The following is a 25,755-nucleotide window of genomic DNA, read 5'->3' as shown; positions in this document are numbered from 1 at the left end:
TGAAAGGGCTGGGAAATGGGGTGGAGCTGGTGAGAGTGGGTGGAAGAGGGAGGGGGTGGACCAGGGATAGAAGGAGATGGAGTGGGTAAAGTTACTTTTATGCCAAAGTGTTTGCAGGTTCTGGGTCTCGGTTATGACAAAAGGCAGTAACTGAATGAGACAAACCAACTAGAGTCTGAAGAGTGGGAGGGGATGAGGAGGGGAAAAGTAAATCTCACTTACAGATTGTCTGTCCTGGGATGGTCATGAGGCTGCAAGGACATTGGTTCAATTGCTGGGAGATGCCTGAATGAGAGAGGAAAGAGACATGCATCTGATGAAGTGGGTATTCACCCACGAAAGCTCATGCTCCAAAACGTGTTAGTCTATAAGGTGCCACAGGATTCTTTGCTGCTTTTACAGAGGAAAGAGGCAGTTTCAGAACCTTTTTATATAAATATCTGAGGTTTCTTGGTGTGTTTCTCTGTCATAATTAAAGGCAGTTCTATGAGTTGAGAGTGGCAATGCTGTTATGAATATGAAATCCTGAAATCTCGTTTTCTTTCTCCTTTCCCCTCCGGACACTTTGCCGTCTGCACTAGAGACAAAAAGAGGAAGATCCCTAGGAACATTCAGACAGGGTGAGATTGCAGCTGGAGACTCTTTAAATTATCAAAAAAATGTCTTCATGAGACTGTAGCTAAAGTTACCAACCAAACCGATACCGACCATGACACACACGGTCCTAAAAACAACACACTGAACAGTGAGGAGCTCCCACATTGAAGTCACACAAACACTTCTGACACCAACCTTAGTGCTGAGTTCATGCCCACGTTGCTGAACAGAAAAACTCTCCTTGAACAGCCTGTGAACAGAGCTCTCTGCCTTGAGGGCTGATGCATCCATTTTATCCCTGTGCAGGGGATCTCCCTCATCCGCTTCTCCAACATCCTGCCTTTCCTTTGGGCAGGGTGGGGCTCTCCCATTGGAGCTGCTCACTGCTTCCTGGATTGGGGAGATGCTCTCCCTGTGAGGCTGATAATTCCTCCTTTCTCTCTGGGCTGGGGATGGGCTCCCCCACCCAATGCCACCTCCTACTCTCTGCTCTTAAGCAGCTCTTCCCCTAAGTTGCACCTTCCTCTCTGTTCCCTGGCCTGGGAGTGGAGGCTACACCACCCAATGCCATTTTCTATGCTCTTTTCTTAATTGGCTCTTCCTTCTCTGGCTGGGGAGTGGAGGCTGCATTTAAGGGAGGGAGCTTAGCTCTGGATTTCAAAGCTGGTACCTGCCTCCTCTGCTCCCTTTTCACTAAAACCTTCCTTGCTGTGTCTCTGATGCTAGGAATGGAGCAGCCCCAGCAGAGGGAGCAGGGAGCTGAAGCCTCAGCAAGCAAATGAAAAACTAATGAAGTGGGTCCCATTACAGGGACTGAGGAGCTGCAGGGATATCCCTTCTCAGTCTCAGGTGCCCAGGAGAGAGGCAGCTCCCTGGGATCCAGGCCTGTCCCAGGCAGGACAGGGCTGCTGGGGAGTGTGAGAAATGGCCCCAGCCTCCCCCAGGGCTGAGCTCTGCCCCGATGGTCTGATTCTCTCTCTCCCCAGTGAATGTGACTCTGGATCCAGACACGGCTCATCCCGAACTCGTCCTGTCTGAGGATCGGAAATGGGCGACATGGGGAGACATGCGGCAGCGACTGCCCAACAACCCTGAGAGATTTGACACTTGGCCCTGTGTGCTGGGCTGTGAAGGATTCACCTCGGGGAGACATTGCTGGGAGGTGGAGGTGGGGGATGGGGGAGTCTGGGCTGTGGGGGTGGCCAGAGAGTCTGTGGGCTTGTCTACATCAGAAAGTTGCAGCGCTGGTGAGGGAGTTACAGCGCTGCAACTTTGAAGGTGTACACATCTGCAAGGCATCACCAGCGCTGCAACTCCCTGTTTGCAGCGCTGGCCGTACTCCCGTTTTGTCTCGGGTGTAGAGGATCCAGCGCTGGTGATCCAGCGCTGGTAATCCAATGTAAACACTTACCAGCGCTTTTCTTGACCTCCGTGGAAGGAGGAAGCCTCTGGTAATCAAGCTGGTCTCCTTCCCCAGCTTGCTCTCGCGTTCCCGGAACCCCGAGCAAGCAGGTCTCCTTCCCTGCGGTTTGCTGGGTGGCTCCGGGAACGCGAGAGCAAACCGCGGCGAAGCTGGTCTCCTTCCCCGGTTTGCTCTCGCGTTCCCGGAACCCCGAGCAAGCAGGTCTCCTTCCCTGCGGTTTGCTGGGTGGCTCCGGGAACGCGAGAGCAAACCGCGGCGAAGCTGGTCTCCTTCCCCGGTTTGCTCTCGCGTTCCCGGAACCCCGAGCAAGCAGGTCTCCTTCCCTGTGGTTTGCTGGGTGGCTCCGGGAACGCGAGAGCAAACCGCGGCAAAGCTGGTCTCCTTTCCCGGTTTGCTCTCGCGTTCCCGGAACCCCCCTTGAAGCCGCCCAACAGCGCTGCAGTGTGGCCACATCTAACACCACTTGCAGCGCTGGTTGCTGTAAGTGTGGCCACTCTGCAGCGCTGGCCCTATACAGCTGTACTAATACAGCTGTAACAACCAGCGCTGCAAAATTTTAGATGTAGACATGGTGTGAGGAGGAAGGGAGGGATCAGCCGTAGCCCTGAGGGGGGGATCTGGGCTGTGGAGCGGTGGTGGGGTCAGTTCTGGGCTCTGACCTCCCCTGTGACCCCCCTGCCCCTGAGCCGGGTCCCCAGCAGGATCCGGGTTTGTCTGGACTGTGACCGGGGGCAGGTGACATTTATCGGTGCTGGTGACGAGGCCCCGATCTTCACTTTCCCGCCGGGCTCTGTCCCTGGGGAGAGAGTCCGACCCTGGTTCTGGGTGGGGAGGGGATCCCGGCTCAGACTGTGTCCCTGGGGTGGGGGTGTGTGTGGAGGGGGAATATCCCACGGGGGAACCAGAAATCAGCCTTTCTAGCCTCACACACCCCAGTCTCTACGACTCAGCTCCTGGCTCCTCATCTCTATGACCTGTGGAAGCCCCTCCCCTGCAGCCCAGGGATGGAAGGGGGAGGGGGAGAAAACCCGTGGGCCTACGGGAGGGGCCCTGAGGGGCAGAGGTGGGGGCTGGGCGGGGGTAGCACTAACAGCCGGGCAGGGGACAGGCACAGGTGGGGGTGGCAGGGACACAGCATTGATCAATCAGGGTTTGGGGGGTTGGGGAGAAGCAGCAGCAGGGAGCGGTTTGTACAGATCTGTGGGATTAGATCTCACTGGGGTCTCCCAGCCAGAGCTTGTGGCAGGTTTAACCAGAGGGAATTAGAAGAAGCCAGAAGAAAAATGTAAATTTAAATAAAAACAAGAATAAAAAGGAGAGCAAGTCTCTGAGAAATGGTGGAAAACAGAAATGAGAAGAGTGACAGGAAAATATCCCTGACAGGGGAACCAAGAGCAGCAGGGGACAGCAAGAGGGTGTCAGGGATCTCTCTTATCCCAGATGGCTCTTTGTCCAACCACAAAGAGACAGGCAACGACCAGCAAGGATCCAACTATCAAGTTCTTTATTGTAGCATCCCATAGAACAGAGAACTGCCCATCTCACGCCATACAGAACCAGCCTCTCCCCTCTGCAGGTGCAAACTGTCTTTATTAGCCACTTCATCACATCATCACTTACGTTGCGTCATCACTGTACCTTCCCAGTTATACGTTCCCAGCATACAAGAGAGGAACAAAGAACAACTGTTATGTCCTGATAACTTCATAGTTAGTATAAAAAAAAAAAAGCACCACATGTTATTTCAAAAAGTGTCTGCAAGCATTTTTCCCAGCCTCTACAAGCATTCCCTTATCTAGGAAGGTCACACAGCTGGTCTGTCTATCCCAGCCAGTAAATTTTTCAGTAGGCCTTGATCGGTTGCTACGCTGAACTAGGTTGCTAAGCAGAACTAGACCAAAACCACACTCATCAAGTCCCCCCTTTGTTCCTAGAGGACCCACTAAGGGGACTTGAGGAACACAACTTAGATTACATGATAAGGTTGCCTGACCTTAAGGGCTTTTCTGCACAATTGAGCAGTTACATAGCACCCACATTTTATAATTACATAAAGCAGTAGTAACCCACACATAAAAATAACAGCGCTTTTAAGTACGTTATGCAGCCATCCACCTACATCAGGCAACCAGCTAAATAAATCACTCCACCAGGGGTTCCAGCCTGGTTGCTTCTCTCCATGATCCCTTGCAATTTTTTCAAGATGTTTTGCTCTCTCCCATGTGGCGTTATAAACATCAGGAATATACACGCAACATTCTTGTCCTATTAAGGCACATGTCCCTCCTTGTGAGGCTAACAAAATGTCCAGGACCATTCTATTTTGAAGAACCATTTGCCTAAGCTGGTTTTGCTCAGTAGCCAGATCAATGAGGTCCTTACCAGTGGTATTACAAGGAGTGTTAGAAATAATGGCTAACCTCATTATACCTTGCCCTATACGGTAAGTGGCACCTCCACATGCAAAGAAAAAGGCTGCACAGGTTCCTGTCCAATCATTAAGTGCTTTCCAGGTAAGGGGTCGAGACCGGTCAACATCCTCTTTGGCACCTCACACATTTCTTAAATGTCCAGAAGGAAGGTGATCTTGATATAGGACAGGGGGCTCTAACCGGCCAAATAGCATGACCCCTTCCAGGAGGGAGGCAAGCTTAAATAAGCCTTATCTCCACACACCCAAAAGACTCCAAACAAGGCATTAGATATAACAGATGCAGTATATTGGGGTTTATAATACCATCCAGTCCAGGCAGAGAGACCGTGAAAACTATTAGTAGCATTATCAGTACACTGACACACAGAGTACTCAGTACCCAAAGAATTAAAAGAGTGTTTTTTTATACAGCATATGTGAATGATCTTTGAATGCTCCAGCACTGCAGTGCAATTAGTGTGTGATAGATCTGGTGCTATAAAGCAACGTATTTTGGTAAACACATGAGGTTTATCCAATACCAACCAATTAAACACTCTACAAAAGTTAGCAGGGAAAACATACCAGGACTTTCCAGGCCAGGGTAAATCTTGTACAAGAGTACAATCAGGTCCCCATCTTTCACCAAAATGGGTTCCATTAAAATAGGCTTTACAATTGCTAACTCCTACAGGCACATTTCCTGAGCCCAGGAAACACCACTCACCAGGTCGCTTCCACACCGTAAGGTATCTATTAACCTGGATTCCTGAATCTGCCCAGGTTAGGTTCTGCAAGCCTGAGGAGTCCTTCCATGAAGAAGTCCATGTCATATTCATAGGGCTAAGAGGTATGGGGATCATGGGAAGACCTCAGTGACTATCTACTGGCATTAAGGAGCATACCCAACATGAAATGTTATTCAGTGCTGGCATACGAGCTTTCACTTCATGAGCAAAGGGAATAAAGGCATTATGTTCATATCCCCCGGTTAATCCAACCACCACAAAAGAAAAACAACAAACAATACACAAATGAGTCCACCAACTCCCCAGGCGACTAATCGTTGCCATTCCTTGGGGAATGGGCACCAGTCTACTACTAGAATTTTAACCTCAGGTTGCCCAAAGGGGTAGCAGTACATGTGTCCTGGGCAGGAAGGTTGTTTGCTTCTGGCTCACCCGGTTCACGGTGGGGTGAACGTGCGTGGCTCCCTCGAAGTCCGATGCCATCTGCTTCTGGGGAACCCTTTACCAGGTCAGGCTCCCTAGCGAGGCTCCATTTGACTCTGGTATGATGAATCCAAGCAGGAAGTTCCTTGACCCGAACAGCAGTGAGGCTCACCAGGATAGTCTCGAACAGTTCTAGCCACTGGGGTTGAAGTGGAGTCTTTAGGTAAGTTTTGATCCACACTGGGTCACCTGGCAAAATAGAATGAACAGCTCCCCACAATGGTAAAGATTGAGACTGTGCTGAGAACTGTTATAATGTTGTTAAATGCTGCTGCAATGCTTTTACATAAACTTCTGTTTCACAAGTCAGATCAGTGTCACTAGGCATTGAAACCAAAGAAGTAAAGGAAGGGGGTACATGTCCAAAAAGTATCTCAAAGGGTGCTAGCTTAGTCCTAGAATTCAGAGTAGTCCGGACAATATACAAAGCCAAAGGAAGAACTTCAGTCCATTTCTTCTTAAGTTCCTTACACAACTTAGTTAGGGTGGTCTTTAGAGTTCCTTTCATAAGCTCCACCTCGCCTGAACTCTGAGGATGCCAGGGGGCATGAAAAACTCATTTTGTCCCAACTGCCTCAGTGAGTTCCTTGCAAATTTTTGCTGTAAAATGTGTTCCCTGGTCAGAATCAATCTTTTCAGGAGGGCCAAATCTTGGCATGATCTTGTTAAGAAGCACCTTGCAAACTGCTTTGGCTGTGGCTTGGGCAGTGGGAAAGGCCTCTACCCATCCTGAAAGTTGATCCACCATCACTAACAGATGTTTCTTTCCTTCTGAAGAAGGTAAATCAGTAAAATCAATTTGAATGTGCTGCATGGGTCTATGAGCCCACCTGAGCCCACCTGCGCCCACCAGGCGGCGCCTGTTGGCGTGTTCCCTTAGGATTACATTGCTGACAAAGAATACAGCTTTCCACTACCCTTCTAGCCATTTCACTTAATCCAGGAGATACAAACTGTCTAAGAATGATTTGAACCATTTTATTCGCTCCTAGATGGGTGTTACTGTGAACCTTTTGTAGTACCTCACGCTGATAGCTTCTAGGTAGGATAGGACGATGACCATCAGATTCCCAAATTCCCACTGAATTAAGTTGTGCACCCCACTTTTCCCATGTTGCCTTTTCAATATCTGAAGCTTGTATTTGCCATTGAGCTAAGGGAGAGATCAGGTCCAATTGGGCCCCTTGGAAGGCTGCTGCCTTGCCTGCCCTGTCAGCCAAGCGATTTCTCATTGCGACTCAGTTTGCCTGGTATGAGCTTTGCAGTGTATCACCACAATCTCCCTAGGAGCCTGAATGGCTTGAAGCAGTTCAGCAATTTCCTTTCCACCGGCAATCTGAGCTCCAGACAAGGTAATGAAACCTCGTTCCTTCCAAATTGCACCCGTGGCGTGGCACACCCCAAAAGCATATTTTGGATCCGTATAAATATTGACCCTCTTCCCTTTAGCATAGAGGCAGGCTGCAGTCAGGGCTTTCAACTCTGCTGCTTGGGCATTCACCCCGAGTGAAAGAGCTTTCCCTATTAATACAGTCTTGCTATCAGCAACTGCGTATCCAGAGGGTCTGATTCCCTCACGGACAAAGGCAGATCCATCCACAAACAACTCCATTTCAGGGGCTTGAGGGGAACATCAGTAAGGTCAGGGCGAGGGGTGAAAATTAAGTCCAAAAACTGCAAACATACTTCCCTTCTGGGGCAACAGAAGTTGGGTTTAACGTGGCACATCATTTGAGGGTTACCCCCTGAGTCATTAGGAGAGCAATTTCATATTTTGACAATTGTTGGTTAGTCAGGTGCTTATGCTGCTGTGAATTTAATAGGTTGGCCACAGCATGAGGCATATGCACTGTGAGGCTGTGTCCTAGTACCATTTCCTGAGCTTTTTCCACAAGGAGAGCAGCTGCTGCAACATTTCTTAGGCAGCCTGGATGGCCTTGAGCTACAGGGTCTAATTGTCCTGACAAATAAGCAACAGGTCAAGTAGAGCCTCCAAATAATTATGTTAACACTCCAGATGCCACTCCTTTAGATTCATGTACATACAAGTCAAAGGGTTTGTTATAATTAGGGAGCCCTAGAGCAGGGGCCTGAACAAGGGACTCCTTGAGTGCTTTAAAGGCTTTCAACTGCTCAGCATTTGGCTGTAAAGGCTCCTCTGCCCCGTCTTTAGTTAACTCATGTAATGGCTTTAATAATTCACCTGCAGCCACTATCCACGAATGACAACATCCAGTTATTCCAATAAAGCTTATTTCTTGTTTTGTTGTGGGAAAAGGAATATTTAATATTGCTTTTACCCGCTGGGGATCTATGCAACGAATTCCAGGCCCTAAAGTACACCCCAAATATTTCACCTCTTGTCTTGCTCAATGCAGTTTTGTGGGGCTGACTTTATGTCCCTTTATTGCCAACTGATTAAGTAGACAGATGGAATCAGTTTCATTATCTTCCTGTGTTTTTGATGCCACTAAGGGCTGGTCTACACTACGGGGTAAAATCGATCTCAGATACGCAACTTCAGCTACGTGAATAACGTAGTTGAAGTCGAAGTATCTAAGATCGAATTACTCACCGTCCTCACGGCGCGGGATCGATGTCCGCGGCTCCCCATGTCAACTCCGCAACTCCGTTCGGTTGGTGGAGTTCCAGAATTGATATAAGCGCGTTCAGGGATCGATATACCGCGTCTAGATGAGACGCGATATATCAATCCCCGAGCAATCGATTGCTACCTACCGATATGGCGGGTAGTGAAGACGGAGCCTAAGATATTATTAACATAAGTTACCAAAGTAGGGCCGCAGGGTAACTGGACATCTTTTAAATCTTCTGCTAAAATTCTAGCAAACACTCCTGGTGCCTCTACATACCCTTGGGGCATTCTAGTCCACGTAAGTTGCTCTGGGGGTGGAATTTCCTGTTTCTCCCCCCTTTGCCCGGCTGCACCTGGTATTTTCCAGGTGAATGCAAAAAGGTACAGGAAAAAAAAAGCATTTGCCAGATCCAGAGAAGTAAACCATTTTGCGTCTGGTGGCACCATTGCCAGTATGGTGCTAGGGTTTGGCACTACAGGGTGTTCTGGGATCACATATTGATTAATCAGTTTTAAGTCCTGAACCATTCGATACTCTGGTTTTCCATCTGGCCCAGGCTGAGGCTTCTTAATAGCCAGAATAGGGGTATTGCAAGGAGAGACGCATGGCACCAGAATTTTCTTCTCTGAAATCCTGTATGAGAGGCCCTACCCCTGAACAGCTTCAGGTTTCAAAGGGTATTGTCTCTGGGCAGGCGGAGGCTTGTCACTTTTCACTGTCTGATTTAAAAAGGGAGCTGATTCCACTAGTCCCACTGCATGTTTTCCTCCCCACACTATAGGGTTAACTTCATTTTGCACTCGCACAGGGAGGCTTTTACCAGATCCTTGAACTTCCAGCCCTGCTAACAAATATGCCTTTTTCAATGGGCACCTTAGAATGATGCCATCTGGATTACAAAAAAATTGAGCATGCAATTTACACAGCAAACCTCGCCCAAGCAAGTGTACTGGTCTATTCATAAGCAAAAAGGAATACTGAATATTTAAAGGGCCCAAAGCGGCCATGCATTCACTGGTCATAAAACATTGTTCTGTCTCTCCAGTAACTCCTATTACACATTTTTCAATATTTCCTTTTGGGGCCGCTCCCTCGGGAATAGCTGAATGAGTAGCACCGGTATCCACTAACCTTACAAAAGTCTCATTTCCTATTTTAAGGGGACTCACAGGGAACCGGGTATCACATTTAAATTGCACAAGTCCAGCCTCATAAATCTCAGGACTCCAGGGGAGCAGCGCTTCCCTTCAGTCGCTGTCCTCCACAAATTGCCCTGCTGCCTCTGGCGTATACTCCTTCTTAGGGCACACTGGGCAGTCTCTCTTCCAATGTCCTTCTGCACCACAATAATGACAACCACCACTTCTAACTCCTTCTCCACATCCTCTGCCTCTCGCTGCTCTTCCTCTTCCCCTTCCATTCCATCCACCTCTGTTCCATCCATGACTTCTTCCCCTTCCCCCGGTCATTGCTACTGCCAGCAGTGACACTTGCTCCTTTATATCCTTCTGCTTTTCCTTTCTTCTCCTTTCTTCCATTAAACACTCTAGTAGCGATGCTAACTACCTCAGACAAACTTTTCCCTTGCATACCGTCTGGATGCTCTCTAAATCTCTTAGCAATATCCTCTGCACATTGTGACATGAAAACCAGTTTAAGTATATCCTTTCCATGATCAGTTTCAGGATCCAAATTCCCATGCTTCCTAACTTCACAAATCAGTCAGGCACAAAAGTCAGAGGGATGATCGTCTGGATGCTGAACACAAGCAGTCACCTTACTCCAATTTAGAGTAGCTTCCCCTGCATCCCTAATGCCTTTCAAAACAGCTTTCAAAAAATTATCCAAACTTGTCTTGTGAGCTGAATTCTTGGGATCTCACTTAGGGTCATCAATTGGCCAAGGTGCATTCAAAAGGGTTGCAGATTTTTCTTTTACGGTGACAATGGATAAATCAGCTCTGAGTTAGCCACCAGCACCAGCATTGCTCCCAGCGATGATCCCAGAACCCAGGTTCTCTCAGTTGTCTGTGCTGAGATCAGCTTCCCAGTCTGCAAAGCAGACTGATAGAAGGTGTACAGAATTCTGGGGTCAAGGTTTAAGAAAAAGATCCATAGTCCCACCCACAGACATGGGAAGCTCTTGAAAGTGAAATCTTCCAAATCTTACTAGCGCACATTACTCAGCTGTAACCACTGATGCAATGTGATTAAATAGCAGTAGCATGAAGCCAGTTTCTAACTGTCAACCTCCAAACCTGCCAGTATGTGATACCAGCAACTGAAATGTGTGACAAATGTTTACAATGTGGAACACCTGCATGTCACACCAGAAGCTAAAGATTATAATGGTTTAATTATGGTCTGAAGGAAATAAAGCATTGAAAAAAAGTATGACCTTCAACCATAAAATCACCCCTAAAAAAATCACTCCTCTATTACTTGAGTTTCAGGATTAATTGCTATTGTTTCTGTGGCTCAGCCACTAGCGGAGGGAGCTTGACAAACATTTTGCCATGAGGTTACACAACTGTTTACTAGACAGCAGTAGGATATTTGAGATCAGGACTCCTGGGTTCTCTCCTGGCTCTGTTGTGATGGGTGGGGGGAGGAAGGGGCAGCAGCTGGGAGCCCTGGGCCATTCAAATTACCGCCAGAGCCCTGGGGTGCTGCCTGCCCACCACCACAGCCCCAGGCTCCGCTGCCATGAAGGGCTGGCTGGGGGACTGTGATCTCCAGCCCCGCTCCTTCCACCCAAGGCCCCGCCCCTTCCAGGGGTCAGAGCCACCTCCCCACAAAAACACACCTTGCCCAGGAGGGAGCCAACATACCAGTAAGTCCTTCTATTTACTTTCACCCCTGAAATGGTCTGAAATATGACGACAGCACCAGTGGAATCTGTGTTTATTTTCCTTCTGCCCCAGGACCTTCCCTGCCCAGGTCACAGTGACTGCCCCTGGTCACCCAATTGCTACCATCACCAGTGAGGATATTGTGTTACTGGGCCTTTTCCCAAGGATTAGTGCTGAGCACATGGAGAGGCGATGGCACCTCTGAGCCTTCTGCATCTCTCTCTCAAGTGCAAAGGGTCCAGCTGAGGATCAGATGTCACGGTGTTGTGTCGGGAGAGAGTTTCTAAACAACGGACTCACCAAAGGAAGTGTAGCCTTGGGGGGACATGATATCAGACCTTCCGGTGAAGGATAATACTGGTGGTGCCTTTTAGAACCCATAACTTTTTTTTAAGGGCACTAATTGGGACTTATCATTCCAACTTGCATGACTGCCAGACCCTTCTAAAATTCTAATTGTCCATTTATTTGGATGACTCTTCATTGCTTCTTACACAGGTACCAATCCCACCACTGGGACCTAGGATGTAGTGGTCCTAGCAACGAGGTCCTAATAAACCCTGACTCCCAAGGCCTTCCTCTTCTCACTTGGTCCAGACCCCAAAATCTGCCTGTCTTTCAATCAGGGTCCCCTTCCATGCGGTCCTCCAATAATTGTTCCAGAAGCAGAAAATAAATAAAAGAGTACTTATGATCACCAAGTATCAGAGGGGTAGCCATGTTAGTCTGGATCTGTAAAAGCAGCAAAGAGTGCCACAGGACGCTTTGCTGTTTCTTATGATCACCCTCTCCTTCCACAGCTGTGATCACTTGAACACTCAAAAGCAAAACTTTGTTCTTATCATCATAGTACTATCCTCTGTAACTATATTAACCTCTCAGGCATATCAGTCAAAACAGGGCTCACTCTTATGATCATAGAATTATTTACCTTAAATTCCCTTAATATCTTACAACTGAAAGCTTTCACTTACCTTCAGTTACATATCTTTCAGTATGCTTTTATTCAAACGGAACCTGTTTTTAGATGCGTGTGTGTGTGACAAAGTTCCTCCTCTACCTTGGTGAGTCCTGCGCTTATTGGCGGATTTGCTCACCTCATTGATCTTCCCCTCTGGTGGAACCCACAGTCTGGGTCAAGTCCTCCTGTGTCTGATCAGGAGTTGGGAGGTTTGGGGGGAACCCAGGCCCGCCCTCTACTCCGGGTTCCAGCCCAGGGCCCTGTGGATTGCAGCTGTCTATAGTGCCTCCTGTAACAACTGCATGACAGCTACAACTCCCTGGGCTACTTCCCCATGGCCTCTTCCAAACACCTTCTTTATCCTCACCACAGGACCTTCCTCATGGTGTCTGATAATGCTTGTACCCCTCAGTCATCCAACAGCACAACACAAACACAACACACCCTCACCCTCTCAGCTCCTTGCACCTTTTGCTCCCAGCTCCTCACACGTGCCCTTTACTGACTAACTGGAAGGCTTTTAACTAGTTCCAGCCAGCCCTTGATTGGCTTCAGGTGTCTCAATCAATGTAACTCTCTCCACTGCCTTCTAGAAAGATCTTAATTGGCCCCAGGTGTCTTGATTAAGCTGGAGCAACTGCCATTTGATTAACCTGGAGCAACTGCCATTTGGTTACCATGGTACCAGGGATTTGTTTAGCCTGGGGCTAACACATCTGTTCCTCACTACTTTACTGTAGCCATCTGGCCATGCCCCATCACAACACACACACACACACACACACACACACACTTTTATATAGATCCAGCCATACCTAAAGGCTGCCAGGACTGTGTGTGTATGTCAAATCCAGCCAGGTAGAGATGTAACCTGAATACCAATAACATATCCTGGCCACACCTGAGTGAAAAGTTTTATGTACCATTCAAACCTGCACTGCTGCCAGATGTGCGAGTGAATATGCATATATGTATGTGTACTGGTTTTTACATGCGTGCGTATGTGTGTTTATATGTCAATGTCAGAAAGGAAAGAGGTAAAAAGCGAAGAAAGAAAGGGAAGATGTCTTTGTCTATGTATGTACATGTATATATGTATTGGGTATTGCACGTGTGTCATCTGTGAATGTGTACATCTGTTCAATCAAGCCACACCTAAAGGCTGCCAGATGTGTGTGTGTGTGTGTGTGTGTATGTCAAATCCAGCCAGGTAGTGATTAAATCTGAGTACAATTAAGATATTTCAGCCACTCCTGAGTGACAAGTTTTACTTACCATTCAAACTTGCACATGGCTGCCTGCGAGCGGGTATGTGTATGTAATGAAATGTGTAATGTAATGTAATATGTGTATGTATCCATCAGAAAAAGAAAGAAAGAAAAGAAAAGAGGAAAAGGGGGAAAGAAGAGAGAGAAAGAGAAAAAATACTGCTTGGTGTCAATCGTCCTTTTATCCAGTAGGCAGTGCTATACCCTCCAGGTCCTTAAAATAAGGCTTTCAAACTCAGAGTTTAAAGTAGTACCTTTAGCCCACCCAGGGACGCCAATTTTTTAACCTTAAAATGTAGACACCAATTATGTTATCTACAAATTTGTCTCATTTAACAAAAGGGTAACAAGGCTGTGTCCCGCCTAGGGTGACCAGATATAAATTCCAAAATATCAGAACTGCCGCAGGGGGAGCGTCTTTTCAATTGTTACACTCACCAGTCTGAGTCTTCGGTGGCACTTTGGCGGAGGGTCCTTCAGTTGCTGACGGTCTTTGGCGGCACTTTGGCGGAGGGTCCTTCAGTTGCTGATGGTATTCGGCGGCACTTTGGCGGAGGGTCCTTCAGTTGCTGACGGTCTTCAGCGGCATTTCGGCGGTGGGTAATAAATCTTGCCACCAAAGAAGGAAGTACCCACCGCCGAAATGCTGCCGAAGACCATCAGCGGCTGAAAGACCCTCCACCGAAGTGCTACCAAAGACTCGGACGGATGAGTGTAACAATTGAAAAGGTGCTTCCCCCTGCTGGTCACTTCTGCCTAAGCAATAATGGGGGAGGAGGGGAGCGCCTGAAACAAAATATCAGGATGAAGTATGGTGGGACAAACTGCTCGATATCGGGACAGTCCTGATTTTATTGGGACGTCTGGTCACCCTAGTCCCGCCATAAAGGAATTAACAGGGTATTAGCATGGGGCTTGTCTCTGACCGGCAGAAGGCTCCCCAGACTCATCTTGCTGACCCCCTGAAAAGACACAGATACAGCCTTTCACTCAAGGATGGACACACAAGCAATATTTCTTCAACAACAAAATAATTATTTATTTAATATAAAATAAATGGTTACAATGTAATTAATAAAGCCAGACAGAATTATTCCTGTTGGAATTCTGCAACAGTACTGTGGCTCCAAATGCACAAGTTGCAGGATTCCAACAGGAGTAAAGAATGTATAGAACATAGTAAAAAGCAATAGAATTACATTTAAAGTATCATATGATTAAAGCAGTGTAACAAAATAAAAGACACAGGCTGTAACGGGGCGCAGACTCACCACTGTGGTGCCTCCTGCTGGGTGCTCTGGGAATTAGCTCAGTCCAGCTGAGTGTACTACCTATAGGTGGTGTCTCGAACTGCCATCAGTCTGCTATTTCCACCTTCTGCACTGTCTGTGGCGGAACCATGTCACTCCCGGATGGCGGCCCTCCGGCTGAGCCCCCAACTCAACCCTTCGGGCGGGGGGGGGGAAATACAATCCAGGGGACCAAGAGTCCTCAGTCCTTGCACCTGCCTCAGCAGCCCGCTGCAGCCAAAAGTCTAGCCCCTCACCTCAGGGGCAAACTTCAGTCTGAATCGACCATGCTCCCCCCACCCCAAACTACTCTGGGTCCCGCAACCCCTACTGTCTGTTTCCCTGCACCACTTCCCTGCAGCCCCAGCACCTTTCTGGCCCTTGGTATCAGAGGTCCCAGTCTGGCAGCCAGTCAGGGTGGAGCTCTCTCCTGCTCAGCACTGCTCTATCCAGTCAATCCTTCTCCCTTGCCCTCCAGGGCAGGAGTGGCCAACCTGAGCCTGAAAAGGAACCAGAATTTACCAATGTACATTGCCAAAGAGCCACAGTATTATGTAATGATTAGGTATGTGTGTATATATATTACATATATATGCTTGCGCACAAATAATCATTATATACGTTGATCATGTATATTTATTATACGTTTATAATGTATAGTTAATGATAATAACTTAATCTTTTACTTACTTAGTGGGACTTCTGGGAATCTTTGCTTTCAACAATTCCCTTGAAGTTTGGTTTGTGTTCAGTTGTGCTCACAGGCAGCAATTCTCTTAAGTGGCTGTCTGTCAAAATGGATCAGTGCTTGGATTTCACATGTTTGAGTGACGAGAAAACAGACTCACAAAGATAGGTCGAGGCAAACATCAAAATTAATTTTAGGGCTGCACCTCTGATGTTGGGGTATTATCCTGTGGTACAGATTTCCAGAAAGTAAGGATCCCCTCTGTCTTCTGAACAGATTTCAATCTGCCATCTTCCAAAAGTTAAATTATTTCCACCTGGGATGTTGCTTCATCAGCGACTAAAGGGGGCTGCAGACAGCTGGCTTCAGCACTTAAAGAGTCAATCAGAAATCTGATTTGAGGTCTTTTCTGCTGCAAATCTTGAAATCTTTCCTCAAAACTGTCCTTTAATCACGCTCGCATACCTAGTTGTGCTCCGCTTTAGGGGTTCTGCTGCATCTTCTTTTGATCTGGCTTGAAGTTGTGATATTGAGGGAAAGTGGGACAGCTCTCCCTCAGGCATTTGTCTGTGAAACAACTGCAGTTTGTTCTTGACCGCAAATATGCCCTGCACTAGATCAGACAGCAACCAGAATTTTCCTTGTAAGCCCACATTTAGTTTATCCAAATACAGCTGCACGTCTGTAAGAAATGCCAAGTCTAGAACCCATCCAGGATTTGTAAGCTTGGGGTGCATTCTATGCTTCTCCTCCATAAACAATTTTACTAGTGCCAGGAGCTTGAAAAAAAGGGAAATAACTTTACCTCTCGAGAGCCATTGAACTGCACAGTGAAATGGCAAATCATCAGTGGAGTTTCTTCATTCAGTTCTTCAATTAGATTTTGAAATTGTCTGTGATTGGGTGCATTCAAGAGAATGAATTTCACAATGTGCAAGACAGGTTTCATGACATGATCAAATTTGAGATTTTTAGATACCAGTTGCTCCTGATGAATAATACAGTGAAATGTCCAAAATTTGGGAAAGCTCTCGTCAGACTTACAAAGCCCTACTAATCCATTCACAAATCCCCACATGGACGAAGCCCATCCGTTGCAATGGCAATGAGCTTCTGTAAAGGCAAGTGGCTTTTTGCAACTACCAACATCAACGCCTCCTTTAGATCTCGTCCACGAGTTCTGTCCTTTAGTGATATGATATCGAGGAGTTCTTCCCTTACAACACAGTCAGACACAGTGCGGACAAATGCCGATAATAAGGTTTATCCTGTGCCTGGCATGAGTCATCCAAAGTGATGCTCAAATACTCACACTGCTAAAGTTATGAGTGCAGTTGCAATTCAATGTCACTGTTCAGGTCGGAGATTCTGCGTTCTATTGTGTGGCATTAAAGCTGCAGGACAGCCATTTTCTTCTGTAGATTCTCATTCTCTGGTGACAGGATTGAAATCACATCAGTGAGGCATGTTTTTATAGACTCTCCTTCAGAGTAGGGCTTTTTCACATGGGCTATGTGCCAGGTCACATAATAGGAGGCTAACTTTACAGTCTGCGACTGGTTGGCAAATCTGGTGAAAAACTGGGCTTCTACATCAGTTTGTTTTTTCAAAGTTTTCAGCTTTAAAGTGAGGAGTTTAGAACCTTGTGGGAATTCTTGATCCACATGTGCGTGGCTAGAAACAAAATGATGCTGCAAGTTTGAAGATTTGAACTGACACACACATGGCTGGCAAAGAAGACACGTGGCCTTACCATTTACGTTCAACGAAAAAGTACTTATGCTCCCACTCCTGTTGGAAGCCTCGATTTTCATCTGGGTATTTTCTTTTCTGTTTGCACATGAATCCTGTTATTAGAAGGTGTAAGAAAAATTTTTGATTAAAAATTTCCACACCAGCTAGTCACCGTGTGCTTTATTCAAGGAGACACTGGTGCCGGCCAAGGGGTGCTGGACACCTGGCTCTGTCCCAGGCCCCAACCCCCACTCAACCCTTTTCCCCAAGCCCCCACCCACACCTCAACCCTGCCTCTTCCTGCCCCTTCCCCCAAGTGAGCTGTGTCCTCGCTCCTCCCCACCCCGAGCCTCCTGCATGTCGCAAAACAGCTGATCACAGCAAGCGGGAGGCAGAGGGAGGGAGGAGGAGGTGCTGGAGGAGGCTGTGCACTGCGTCCTCTCTCCTCCCCCCACCCCCACAGAGCCTCCTCAATGCCACAAAACAGCTGATAGCACCGGGCAGGAGGCACGGGGGAGGAGGGGGCACTGACGGAGTTGGCCCCTAGCAGGAGCCGCATATTATCTTCTGAAGAGCAACATACGGCTCCGAAGCCACAGATTGGCCACCCCTGCTCCAGGGAGAGACTGAGCTCCACTCTGTTGAGCAACCCCTTATATCTGGGCTCCTCCAGCAAGCCCTTTCCTGGTTGGCTCTTAATGAGCTCTTTCCCCATTGGCTAGGCCCTGTGCAGCCGCTCCAAGGCTGCTCTAGGCCCTTCCAGGCCAAAGTGGGGCAGCCGCCACACTACACAGGCTACATAGAATATCTTAACACATGCAGAAAATACAGTCATTTCAATGTAACATCCACATAAAGATCCCACATACACAAAGGCTGTATTCTTAGACTTGCCATCTAATCCTGCACATAACACAATGTAATATATGTGGTGTCTGTATACACACAAAAGCAACAAAGAGTCTTGTGGCACCTTATAGACTAACAGATGTTTTGGAGCATGAGCTTTCGTGGGTGAATACCCACTTCGTCAGATGCTCATGCTCTAAAACATCTGTTAGTCAATAAGGTGCCACAAGTCTCTTTGCTGCTTTTACAGATCCAGACTAACACGGCTACCCCTCTGATACTGTATACACATAGGAGAAACCATCATCATATTCATAAATTAAAAATAAAACATTTAATTAACATTAACATTTAACATTAAAGATTTCACATTTACCATCCTGTAAGTACTGGCTAAGCGGTTGCAGGACGGGTAGGGGAGATACAAGCATCCAGCTTTATTTGCAGACAGACTCACACACTCCTAAATAACAGATAGAAAGAGAAACAAACTTACACTTGGGCTCAAATTCTCTCCGATTCATCTAATTGGTCCTTCTGATCTGTCTGATTTCAGAGAGTGTTTTCTCCACAGCTGCGCTTGGGCCGAGGATACTGCCGTGGTTATGCTGGCTCTTGGTTTAGATTTAGCAGTGTGAGTATTTGAGCATCAGTTCTTCATTACTGAGGAAATCTCAGAATCCTACTGTTGCTGCTGCTTTTGTGGCTTCTTGACCAGCCAGGTCGTGCTGTTTTCCTTAGATGTCTTTCTTCTCTTGCTCTTCTCGAAATCCCAAACTCACTACATTCAGCCTACTATCAAACCCACTGCTGGCTGTTGGCCTTATATACTGGTTGGTCTCTCAGGGTCAGCTCCTCTCAGCCAATCAGCTTCTAGTTTTTGAGCCCCTCCCATCATGCCATACCTATTTTTAGACACAGAACCCTGCCCTACAACTCATTTTTGGGAGAGCCCCTCCCTTTCAGGTTATTCTTGGCAGAGCAGAGCTCCTCCCTCTCATGATGGAATTTTCCACTACCTCATCTCTAAATTTGAAGATTCAGAGTGGTAGCCATGTTAGTCTGTTTCAGCATAAACAACGAGCAGTCCTTGTGGCACTTTAAAAACTAACAAAATGTATTTGAGTACAAGGTTCACATCTGACGAAGTGGATTCCAGCCCATGAAAGCTTCTGCCCAAATACATTTGTTAGTCTTTAAGGTGACTCCGAATTTGAACTGCATCATCCCCGTCTCTACCATTTCGGATTTTCTAAATTTAAACTGTCCTTCTACTTAATTAGAGCTGTAATCTTAAAACTAATTACTGTTTTATGCAAACCGAAATGTCCTGATACTATCACCACCTTAATTATGTCAATTGGGAGAAGTGAATTTTACAATATTTTTAAACTCTTTGTGAGATTTTCCTGTAAATTTCTATTAAGGTGCTACAAAGTATCTTGGAACATCCAAAGGAAAAAATTCTTGTTATGCTAACTCAGGCAGATGTTCAAAATATCCTGAATCATTGAGGTCCCCTTGAGCCAGGAAACCCCTCAGTGGGGCATGGATACACCCAAGGGCTCTGCTAGGCTCTGTGAGATCAGCTCCTTCTTGACTAGGGGGAAAAATAAGTATTTGCAACTCCTAAACGCAGCCCTCTTGTGGCATGAAAATGAGGCACCCCTCAGAGAATGGTGCTGATCTATGACCCTCCCTCTTTGCTCACATATAAGGATTGAGTGTTAGGAGGTTTCCCTCCCTAAACTCAGGGGTGGCTCTAGCTTTTTTGCCGCCCCAGTCACGGCAGGTAGGCTGCTGTCAGCAACTTGCCTGAGGGAGGTCCCTGGTCCCATGGATTCGGCAGCGTGCCAGCAGGATGTCCACCGGTCCCGAGGCTTCAGTGTACCCACCGCTGAATTGCTGCCGAATCTGCAGGACCGGCGGACCTCCCGCAGGCATGCCGCCGAAGGCTGCTTGACTGCTGCCCTCACAGGGACCAGCAGGGCGCCCCCCACAGCTTGCCACCCCAGGCATGCGTCTGCATTGCTTTAACCTTTCACCTCACCTCCGCTGTTAGCAGCCATTTCATGCAAAACAACAGATATTGGGAGTGGGAGAAACTAAATTCTACTTTATTGTTGCCAAGGAGAAGAAAAAGGCAGACTCCTTTCCCTACCCCCAGCCCAGCCCAGTTGAGTCCCAGCCCAGTCCACTGCACCCAACTCCCCCAGGCACCAGTAACATTTACACACTGGGAGAAAACTGCCGAGAAGCCAGGAGAGGCGCTTAGAGCCTGTCACAAAAGCAAACATCCCAGGAGCAGGGACTCCAAAGAGATCAGGTTAGAGGGATGCAGGGTGGGGTGAGTGGGGCAGAGACAGTTGTTATCGTCCCCATACAGGACACAATGATAGATGGGGAAGGGGTGACTAGCTGGGCTCCAATGCTCCTCATCTGTCTCTGGCCTCTACAATAGGGATCTGCCTGGCTTCAAAGCCGCCTAGGCAGGGCTGGTTCCAGGCACTAGCCGACCAAGCACGTGCTTGGGGCGGAACCTTGTACAGGGCGGACAATCTTTGGATGGCGATTTTTTTTTGTTCGGTGGGGCATGGCGGCACTGGGCGGGGGGTTGTTTCAGCAGGGAGGAGCTCAGGGGGGGTGGTTATGGTGGAGTGGCGTTGTTTTTTTTTCACTTGGGGCAGCAAAAAAGTTAGAGCCGGCCCTGTGCCCATGTTCCCTGTGACATCCCTGGCCTCTTTCTCATCTCAGCCCAGCCTCGTCCTCTCAGCAATCAGGAGATGCTGCCCCCTCCCCACAGGATTCCTCTTGGGCAGGATTCACAGCATTTTATAATTCAGGCACCACTTGACTGGATACTGGCAGGAGAATTCCTGTCTCTCTCTGGCTCTGATGCTGCGAGTTCACATTCTCGGCCTCAGCTGCCTGGCTCTCAGGAGCAAATCCAGCAGTTTCCCAGCTCCATTTCTCCCTCACTCCCCCTGTCCCCCGATCTCCCATCCTCTACCCCTCCTGGCTATGTCCCACATCACTGCAAGTTCAGGTGGTAACTTCCTTTTCCATTTCAGTGTCTGCCTCTGGGAGTGTGAATCTAGCTTGCACCATCCCTGTTTGTGCTGAGGGATATTGATGACTGTCACTGTTCAAAGAAAAAAAAATCAATTGACAAGGGGTAGAAAAAGGTTAACATTAAGTTGAAAAGGGCTGTTCTTGCAAATTAACATTTGTTTCACGAAACCCTCAATAAATCTGAGCTACATCCTGGCAGACTAATCTAATATCCAAGTATGTGATCAAACAGCCTTCGGGAACAGAGAAAAACCCACAATCCAGGGTGGGCAATAAAACATTTTCACATTCATAACATGAAATCCCAGAGAATCTGAAGACTCAAAATCCAGAAAATAAGTGAACTCATTTTCTTCTAAAGGGGCCAAACCTGCTTTACTTCTCGCCTCATTATTTCGTCGTGTTACTTACAAAAGTTTTAGCATCATGACAATAAACCAAAAACTGAAACCAGCTTCCCATCTACAAATGATCTGGTTTATCCCAGACAAAAACTGGGAGCAATTTTACCAAGAGATGTAAATAGGGCTATAAGATCAGAAAGGTCAAAATGTGCCTTCAGATTCCCTTGGATTTCCTTCCTGGTTTGTGACACTTCCTTCTCCAGCCCTCAGGGGTCTGACTTAGGATCATAGACATCAAAACTGTGTTTCCCAGGTATGGAGACCCAGGGACATGGTGGTAAGTGACACCGTGGGAAGCAGACATGTAAAATGGGGACAGGATAAAACTCTCCATTGCTGGAACAGAGGCTGCTGTGTGGAGTGGAGTGTGACAGTGCTGGGGGAAGGAGGGAATCCCTTCGACTCACCCGATCACCCTGAAATAGCACAGAGGCTAAAACACATTTTACTGTCCCAGTTCCGACTTTTTTAGCATCTGTTTAGCTCTGGCCCATAAGGGATAAAATGTACAAACACTAAATACTTTTCGGCATGGTGTAGAGTACATAAGAACGGCCATACTGGGTCAGACTAAAGGTCCCTCTAGCCCAGTATCCTGTCTACCGACAGTGGCCAATGCCAGGTGCCCCAGAGGGAATGAACTTAACAGGTAAAGATCAAGTGATCTCTCTTCTGCCATCCATCTCCATCCTCTGACAAACAGAGGCTAGAGACACCATTCCTTACCCTTCCTGGCTAACAGCCATTTATGGACTTAACCACCATGAATGTATCCAGTTCTCTTTTAAATGCTGGTATAGTCCCAGCCTTCACAACCACCTCAGGGAAGGAATTCTACAAGTTGACTGTGCGCTGCGTGAAGAACTTCCTTTTATTTGTTTTAAACTTGCTGCCTATTAATTTCATTTGGTGACCCCTAGTTCTTGTATTATGGGAAGAAGTAAATAACTTTTACTTATCTACTTTCTCCACATCACTCATGATTTTATATACCTCTATCATATCCCCCATTAATTGCCTATTTTCCAAGCTGAAGAGTCCTAGCCTCTTTAATCTCTCCAAGGAGAGGGAGATGGGACTCACATGGGACCCTCTCCAAACCCCTTATCATTTTAGTTGCTCTTCTTTGAACCTTTTCTAGTGCCAGTATATCTTTTTTGAGATGAGACCACACCTGTATGCAGTATTTGAGATGTGGGCGTACCATTGATTTATATATGGGCAATAATATATTCTCAGTCTTATTCTCTATCCCCTTTTTAACGATTCCTAATGTCCTGTTTGCTTTTTTGACCGCCTCTGCGCACTGCATGGACATTGTCAGAGAACTATCACGATGATTCCAAGATCTTTTTCCTGATTTGTTGTAGCTAAATTAGCCCCCATCATATTGTATGTATAGTTGGGGTTATTTTTTCCAATGTGCATTACTTTACATTTATCCACATTAAATTTCATTTGCCATTTTGTTGCCCAATCACTTAGTTTCGTGAGATCTTTCTGAAGTTCTTCACAGTCTGCTTTGGTCTTAACTATCTTGAGCAGTTTAGTATCATCTGCAAACTTTGCCGCCGCACTGTTTACCCCTTTCTCCAGATCATTTATGAATAAGCTGAATAGGATTGGTCCTAGGACTGACCCTTGGGGAACACCACTAGCTACCCCTCTCCATTCTGAGTAACGTGAAACTATTTGGGAATGAGACAATCCAGTCTCAAAAGTGGGAACTCAGGGACTAACGATCATTCTGCTAATCAGGGGAGAGGGGATCAGAATAGATAAGATGCTCAGTGTGAGTTTGTCATGCTCTCTGGAGTGGTTCACAACTATGAGTGCCAACCTCTGGGCAGCCTGGCAGAAAATCAGGCAGACACCCCAAGCTGGTGGTTCGTTCTGTAATTAGATTTCACCAGGCCAGTGACATATATGAACTCCTGGATCACTATCCCAGTCCTACCCTAGACTCACAGACAGCCCGCTTTGATTCTCCAGTCTGTCTGGCCACCCAGACAAACTGGACATTGTGATAAAAGGTCACTTACACCAAAATCACATCACATCACATTGCTCCCAGTCCCAGGAGACCAGTCACTTACCCTAGACCAATTGATACCTACATCCCACACCAAAGACAACGCAGGCAGCCAGTTCTATAGTAAACTAACTAAAGGTTCATTACCTAAGGAAGGGAAGTGAGAGTTACTGAGAAGTTAAAGTAGGTAAAATATATGCACAGATGAGTCACAGTTTGTATTTCCAAAGGGTGGCAGTGATTTAACAAACTACCAGTTTCCCAAAAGTCATTTCAGGGTACCCAGATTGTCTCTGAGGAGCTCCACTTTCTATCTGGTACACTTCCCTGTAAGAGTCCAAACAGTCCAGAGATAAAGGCTCTTTCCTTGAATCCATACTTATGGCTTCTTCTCACACACAAAAAAGGCTGACAGGGTCACTACCCACATGGGTTTTTCCTCTCAAGACAGAGAGTGAGGAATGCATTTTGAGTCTTTGACCTCCAGTCCTCAAGCACAACATCCAGTTGCTTTGAAATTAGCTCTTTTCTGTTAAAGTTCCCATTTGCATTCCACAAGCTAACTTCCTCGTTTGATGGGTTAGTTAGTTACGGGGTATACACAATGGAAATGTTCCCTACTACATTACAACAAGATACACTTAAGTGAAAACAATGCAAGTAACATCCCAGTAGTTGTCATGAAGTTTAAACACCAACTACACTCTTATACATTTAACAATCACTTTGATCTATCCTAATATACAAGTGAACTGGTCTGGGGCTCTGGCATGTGCTGGCACCTGTTCTGCCAGCATCAGAGAGTTTACACCAGGAAATCTGGTGGAGGGTCACAGAGATGCGCTGGCTAATCCCAACAACAAGATCATTGTGACCAGCCCTAGTCAGGACACTGAGAGAATTTCCCCCATGTATGGAGGAGTCCCTGGTGTGTAGTATCGAGTTAGTGCCACCTGGAGCATTTTCCACACTGAGAACATTTCAGAGGTTTTTTCCCTGTGCAGATTTGCAGATGCCTGATACTCTACGATACCTTACTGGCTACACAGAGGCCAAAGCAGAGTTCCCTTGAAGCAATCTGGCCTTGGGCTCACTCCCAGCCAGTGAAATATGTTGGTGATTCCTGAAAATCTTGTTCATCATATAAAAAGTTCTACAAATTCAAAGGATCAGACACATCACCCACCAAGTTCATGAATACTTCAGTTCTTACCTAAATACCCGCTTACAGCCAATTCTTATTAACTAAACTAAGATTTATTAAAAGGAGAAAAGAGAGAGAATTGCTTAAAAGATCACTATACAGATAGACATGAATAGAGTCCTGAGGGCAGTTTCACTGTAGAGATGGTGCTTTAGAATTGCAAAGAGTCCTTTTCAGAATCCTTTCATCAGGTTATAGTCCTATGTCCAAATGTTCAATATCAGGGCAGTCCAGCTGGACTGGAGATCTGTCTTATAACTCAAACTCCGCCCCGAACATAGTTTAAGATCTGAGATAAAAGGATCAGATCCCAAGAATTTTTCTAGAGATTTTTGCAGCCTCTCCTCAGCAGGCAGTCCTTGGGTGAACAATCAGCTTTTGAAGTAAGCTTCTATTTCCTAAACATCACAGGTAAATAATTACAAGGATTAACATAAGGTAATTATCCATAAAGCAGTTCAGAGACAGTTAACTACAAACTTTACAGAGACATGCAATGACATTATTACACCCAAGTTTCATCTAAATGTTAATATTCTCTTTTGACCTCTGACTTAACAAAATACAGCCCTAGATAGGAATCGTTTGTTTACATTGTTAACCTCTAACAAGCTAAAGGTAAACATAGACTACTACAAAAAGAACAGGAGTACTTATGGCACCCTAGAGACTAACAAATTTATTCAAGCATAAGCTTTCATGGGCTAAAACCCACTTCATCGGATGCACAAGGTGGAAAATACAGTAGGAAGATATATATACATACACACACACACAGAGAATATGAAACAATGGGTGTTACCTTACACACTCTAAGGAGGGTGATCAGTTAAGGTGAGCTATTACCAGTAGGAGAAAAAGAAAAAAAAACAACTTTTTGTAGTGGTAATCAAAATGGTCCATATCCAGCAGTTGACAAGAAGGTGTGAGGAATAGTAGGGGGGGAAAATAAACATGGGGAAATAGTTTTACTTTGTGTAATGACCCATCCACTCCCAGTCTTTATTCAAGCCTAATTTAATGGTGTCCAGTTTTCAAATTAATTCCAATTCAGCAGTCTCTTGTTGGAATCTGTTTTTGAAGGTTTTTTTGCTGTCATAATGCAATTTTTAGGTCTGTAATCGAGTGACCAGGGAGACTG

General features: G+C 46.5%; 1 protein-coding gene and 1 long non-coding RNA gene across 4 annotated transcripts in view; one reads left to right on the top strand and one right to left on the bottom strand.

Moving 5' to 3' along the window:
* The window catches only part of LOC115640747 (zinc finger protein 501-like), a 745,273-nt gene that overhangs the window by 573,107 nt on the left and 146,411 nt on the right, over window positions 1-25,755 (top strand). The gene's annotated exons all lie outside the window — the stretch shown is intronic.
* Window positions 14,409-19,136, bottom strand: LOC115640943. The gene is made up of 3 exons (XR_003997971.1): window positions 18,399-19,136; window positions 15,322-17,166; window positions 14,409-15,131 (listed from the first exon to the last, which is right to left on the bottom strand). It is a non-coding gene; the product is annotated as an uncharacterized LOC115640943 (long non-coding RNA).

The sequence above is a fragment of the Gopherus evgoodei genome, unplaced genomic scaffold, assembly GCF_007399415.2.
Source record: "Gopherus evgoodei ecotype Sinaloan lineage unplaced genomic scaffold, rGopEvg1_v1.p scaffold_32_arrow_ctg1, whole genome shotgun sequence".
Taxonomy (NCBI): Eukaryota; Metazoa; Chordata; order Testudines; family Testudinidae; genus Gopherus; species Gopherus evgoodei.
The sequence above is the reverse complement of the archived record's forward strand: the minus strand, read 5'-3'. Positions and strand labels throughout refer to the sequence as shown.